Consider the following 6275-nt stretch of genomic DNA (forward strand, 5'->3'; position numbering starts at 1 on the left):
CCAAATGCAAAGTATCTCAACAAAAGACAAAGATCTACTAACTGAACCCAGATATGTGCCAATTGATCAAATTGAAGCCAAAACATCATAAAAACTCAAAATGATCAGCTACAAGGGTCACTGGACATGTTTAAGGTTTTTTCCCACTGAATTCTACAACTGGTGACTTAAAACACCTGATAAAACATGTAAATCAATTTGAGAGAGAAAACCTCCTATAGCATGTACCAGTGGTGTTCTGTGCAAAAACCAACTTCATATTCAAAAAAATTAGTTTCTCTCAGTTCCGACGATATATAACATCGCTATATTTTCTTACCAAGAATCTCCAAAATCTTAGTTTGAAAAATGCCCCCTTTGTTATAAGACTTAGGTCTGCATACCTTTTAAAATTTAAATTTTCAAAAATTTAAAATTATCTAAAGTTAAAACTTTAGATTATACCCTTTTTGAATTTAAATTTCATTGACATGCATATGATGAAAAATAATTTTAAAAATGAAAATTTAAAATTATTTATTTTTTCCCTCATCCTTTAATTTTGGGGTCAACCCTCCTTTGACTGGGCACCACGTGGCGGCCTCTGATGGGCTGACCTCTGCCATCGGGTGCCATGTGTCATATTTTGATTGGCCCACCCATTGCACCTTCCATGTCATCATCCACCCTGGGCTCACTACCATGTGGCACTCTCCCACAATCTCGCATTTCTTAATGATCGAGCATTTCCATTTTATGGGCTTGTGCATGCCATTCAATTTGCCACGTAGCACAATCTGAGCACTAGTCCTTTGAGCCTCTTCCAATCACCACATCATCACTCAATCGAGACTCACTACCATTTGTCATCTTGCCACATTTCTGCATTATTTAAACATTGAGCATCTTGCTTTTATGGGCATGTGCCAACCCTCTAATCTTGACACATGGCAGCATCTGGTGCGTTGCTCCCACATCAGCATATGAACTTTTTCGTTCAAAATTTTTGTCCTTCCTCATGCTAGCTGGGACCCACTCACATTATCTTTTCCTTATAAAAGGTGTTGTCATTTTAGACACTATGCCTTTGTGTGTAGTTGTATTTAAAGACTTAAAAAGGCCCTCCCACGATGAATGTGGGATAAATATGGTTTCATGGCCTTTTGCTCTATTTTTGGCAATGGTTTCCTTCGTTATTTTCTAGCATGGGAGCCTTTGGAACACCCTCTCTGATACATGTTTATTCCACTGAGATGCTTTGGAATGACCTTCATCCTTACGTTTTTTATGAGCATCCCTATTATAAGTAAACTCGCCACTACTAGTTGAATAGTACTTGGTAGAACATCAACTTTTGTTGCCTATTCATCGACACTCCACTCAAAATTGTCTACCATGGAGCTCACTTCTACTGGATCAACAATAAGGAGCAGCATTTGTGCATAGTTCTCATGTCACGAGTCTTCATCTTTTTTCACATGATCAATTTTTCCCCCTTTTGCATGAGCTCTACACTTGCTGGCTTTCTACAATACTTCTCCTTTGCATATTCTATAAAGCATCTCTTTCCTAGAGTTCCTCGATGTTTGATGATGTTCTTGGATTGTGGCTTCCAAGTCTTTGCTCTTTGCATGAGGCTTTCTTTTCCATGTGGACTTCTAAGCTCCTCCCTTCTTGGCACTATTTTGTCTTCAAACATAGAACTTTCTCCCTAACTGCAGCTTCTTTCAACTTGGACATGGGCTATCTTTCCATGCAGCTTGCCCTGTCTTCTTTGTTCATGTCTTTCTCTACCATAGCTTCTTGTGACTTTCCTTGCATTTTTGTGTGGAGCTACGACTTCTTTCCTGTATCCTATGAATGCCCACGGCTATGCTCATTTTCTACCTTGTTCCTATCACCCACATTGGAGTACCTCAATGAATTTGCTATGCATGGGCGTCTCTTTGACTGCCACAACATATGATGCTTGGGGATTAATTAAACCATGTGTGGGTTTCATTTTCACACTTACACAGATTATTTTTGTTGTGTTGGGTGTTCTTTGTTTTAAGCATGGATTGCTCCTTTTGAAAAACATGGCTCTTTAGTCTTTGGATGCAATCTTTATCTTTGTTCCTAGAGTTTCTCTTGAATGCAGAGCCAAGCCCATTACCTTGCTCATAACCTCAACATGGAGCTTTTCATTTATAGGTGGTTCATCCAAAGTAAATTCAAATTCTTGTTCCCACCTTGGGTCTCTATTTTTCTTTATAGGCTTGGTCTTCCTCTCTTTTCTTCTCATAAGAAGATGGAAATAAGGATTTGTATGATGTTTTCCTTCAACACCCTGGGCCTCATTTACTCTTACTACAAGCAAGCCTCCACCTACTGGTGTTCATTCTAGAGCCTTGTCAACTGCACCATCATCAGCACTTATAGTTTCATCCTCCTTAAGAGGTGTGTATTTCATCTCCACAGTGATTTTCCCATGTGATTTTTCATTTTGGGGGTCATTTGTTTCCATGTTTTTAAGAATTTCATGGGTAAGAGTTTTGTTCTCATTTGGTGTCAATTCTTTCAAAGGGAAAACATTCATTCCCATCTTATCATGTGAACCAACCTTTTCCCAATTGTAAACAATAACTTCTAGAACTCGAGAATCTGGATCCTTCATAGTGAAGGTGAAATCCTCATTAAACTTTAGATTTAGGTTAATCATTTTAATTTTGGTTTTCTTTGCTGGAAGCCTTTCTCCTGATAGCTTAAGTTTCACACAAAGGTCCTTTCAAGGAAATTTTGCTAAGTAAATGAAGACTGTTGTCGAACAATTTAATGCTGACAATAGGCTTTGAAGATCGATGAACTGATGGATTTGAAGCATCTTTAGAAATAGCATTCATAACATGTCCAATAGAAGAACCAAGATATACAGATGGTAGCCTACTTATTGCTAGCTGAAGTAAACCATTCCCAAGCATTTTTATTTTCTATAATAATGTATTAAGATAAGTTTGAAACATTGTCACATCTTTTGAACACCCCAAATCCCAACATCTTATCAATCTGGTGAAAATTAGTGGGGCCCCAAAGTGGGTCTCGCTAAAAAAAATTTGTTTTCGAACAACGAAACTATAGAACTGATCCATTAACGATCTCATACTGATTAGAAACAAGTTTGATCACTGAACCATTAATTAAAGACCACTTTACCATTAATCTACAACTTTTCAACTTTGTGCCAAGAGGTCCTTTGACTGGCCTTAAAAACTGACCAGAACACCTGATCGAGCTCTAAAAACTAGCACACCAATTCTCTATTCCACATTCTTGCACCATGTCAAATCTTGTCTCATGAAAAATTCAGGGTCAAAAGATATTGACTGTCAAAGTTGACCTCTCAGAGCTGCCTACAAGAAAACATGTTAGAAAATAATAAATCGGGTTTAGATTTGTCTTTGATAACTGGACAAATTGACACTTAGGAGAATGAAAACTGGGGCATTGGTTCATTATCACAATGAGAATATGGATCTATGATTTGGGCTCATGAAGAATAATTGGGCATAAATGGCAGATGGTCAAAGTGAGCTACTCAAAATTTGCAAATTAAAAACAATGTCAGAAAGTGGTTTTTGTAAATGGAAATGACTTGGGAAAGTGTGCAGATGGATTCATCATGACTTGCAAATTGGCACACTTAAGGTATTTTTAGAGCAAAATGTAGTGGTACAACCTATTCAACCTCACCTATCATGGATTTTGAGACATAACATCATGAATAGGGGTTCTGACAAATCTGCAAATGCTGACACTAATAAAAAGCTAGAAATTACATTTGGAATCACATTTGAAAATTGATCAAATGGATTCATCATAAGCTAAAAATTGAAAAATAACAAGTCTCTAACCTCTACAATGCAACGTAAAAAGAATTTTAGCATTTTGGTCAACTAGGTCAAAGTTATAACAAGTCAAACAGGGCTTTCCAAAATTATGAGCAATGTGCATCAGCATGACAATAGCAAATGGCCAACTTTGAGGGATCCAAAACCTAGTCAAATGGATTCAAAATGACTCAAAATCTGAAACATAGGCTCTCTAGTATGGTCACTAAATACTCCCAAAGTGGTGATTCATGAAACATCATTGGGTGTAAGATATTCAATGACAAAGATAGCCTCCTATCATTGTTTGACACTAGCAAAAATACAGATTTGACAAATGCTTAAAATGGGACTTCACGAAATGACTTGGAATGGAAATTTATCTTCATGAGATGCATAGGCATACTGAATGGAAGGTTTCAAAAATATTAAATATCTCATGGGGCTCAAAAGTACATATGCATTAAAGAGCACTTATAGGGCTTATTTTTTCAATGGTACTCAAAATTGGGGCTTCAATTTTGAGTCCCAACAAATTCATACTTAACTCTAAGTCTTTAAAATTTTTAAAAAGGAGGGTAATACCCCATTGTATGCATGAGAGAGAGGTGTGTATGGGTGAAATATAGCGAAGTGCAGAAGGGTGAAAAGACTTAGTAAAGAACATAGCAGCATTGCAAAATCCAGTTGATCAAGAACAAAGTATCAGAGATTCGAAGAGTGACATATCAGATCAAGCAAGGATTAGAGAAGTTAGAGAAGAACAAGGATCTAAAATTAGTAATTGAGGATTGCAAGTCATCAGGTCAAGACTTTCTAATACTCTCTAGCAATTGTATTAGGAATGAAAATCCTATGGACTTAGGTTGGCTTAGTAGCCATTTGCAAATCCTTTAATAGGGTGGCATTCTGAGTGGATGTACTAAAGTCCCTTAACCAAGCCTACTTTTAGTAAGGTAGTGAAATCCTTTAACCAAGTCACTTTTAACAAGGTGTAAAGTCTTTAACAGGATAGGCCTTTCACAGGGAAGACCATTGGAAGTGGTCAAACATTATAACCTTGAATAGTTACACATTGCTATAGTGATATTTTGTGGGTGTCATCCCCACCCCAGTTTTACCTTCTCATTTTGGAGGGTTTCTAGGTTACCAAATTTGTGTGTTATCTATTTTCATGCATGTCGTTTACTTTCATTTTTATTAGATGAATTAGATGCATGTGGATAATGTTAGCTAAAAGGATTTGAAAAGGTTAAAATTAGTTACTTCTGATTCACCCCCCCTCCCCCCTCAGAAGTAAATCTTCCCACTTGTAAATTCCAACAATTGGTATCAAAGCTAAATTCTTGCAAGGAGGAGCCTTACAGCTTGGAGAAAAGATCTAGAGATGGAAGTCTACACACTTGGAAAGATCATAGAGAATTAGGCAATTGATATACAGATTGCTTTACATGTGCTTGAAAAAGCTAGAGAGGAACTTAGAAAATCCTTAAAAAGAAGAGGAGAGATTGCCATAGCTGAAAATGACACACAGTACAAGGAGATTGACACCTCAAATCTTTTTTCAAATGGAGATTCAAAAGAGTTTGATATAGCAATAGCAAACCTAATGTAGAAGAATAGAGCCCAAGTAGAAGAGATCAAAACACTCAAGATTGAACAAGAATCACAAGCAATAATGCTTTGTGAGGTGACTAAAAAGAAGAAAATAGCCATTGAAGACAAGGCTATGCTAGAAGAAGATAAGAGAAACCTTGCCAACAAATTGGAAGAAAAGTCAATTAAGCTTACAAGAATTTCAAACATGTAGCTAGACACCCTAAGCCAGATGATGAATGCACATCATGAACTGAATGTCAAGGACATTGAGATCTCTACACTAAAGATGCAAAATGATCAATTGCAAAATGACCTAAAAAGAGAAAAGGAGATTGAAGAAAGCTTCAACAAACCTAATGAGGCCATCAAGTACTTTGAGTAGCTACTAAAATCACCAAAGGCTAGCAATGATACTTTAGGACTAGGATTCACTAGCACTTAACAAGGAGATTCATCAAAGACTGTAGAAGAAAGGAGTAACAAAAGTAAGAACACTAAACATACTTGTCATTTTTGTGGTAAAAAGGGACATACCTCTAATGTGTGTGTAGGAACAAGAATGCCCATCATCCTAACAAGCCTAAGAATGCAAGTTATTATCATAATTGCAAAAATCAAGGTCATCAAGAACATCACTAGAGGACTAGGACTACCACGACACCAAGATTTGAAGGTCACTACTATAATTGCAAGAAGTATGGACATAGAGCCTTTGAGTGCAGATCAAACCCTATGTCAACACCTAATCAGCCAGCAAGAGGAAATAATCATGGACATCATTACAATTGGGACTACAACACCAGGTATAGCTATTATTACTATCAGGAATAT

At 36.9% G+C, this 6275-nt stretch overlaps 1 pseudogene; it reads right to left on the reverse strand.

Annotated features, from left to right (window-relative positions):
- Positions 1-2065: 2065 nt before the first annotated feature.
- LOC149569780 (synaptotagmin-2 pseudogene) lies at positions 2066-2939 on the reverse strand (annotated as a pseudogene).
- Between the last annotated feature and the right edge of the window lie 3336 nt (positions 2940-6275).

Source organism: Cupressus sempervirens, chromosome 3 (genome assembly GCF_028749045.1).
Source record: "Cupressus sempervirens isolate cs-2001-9-10 chromosome 3, ASM2874904v1, whole genome shotgun sequence".
NCBI classification, from domain to species: domain Eukaryota; kingdom Viridiplantae; phylum Streptophyta; class Pinopsida; order Cupressales; family Cupressaceae; genus Cupressus; species Cupressus sempervirens.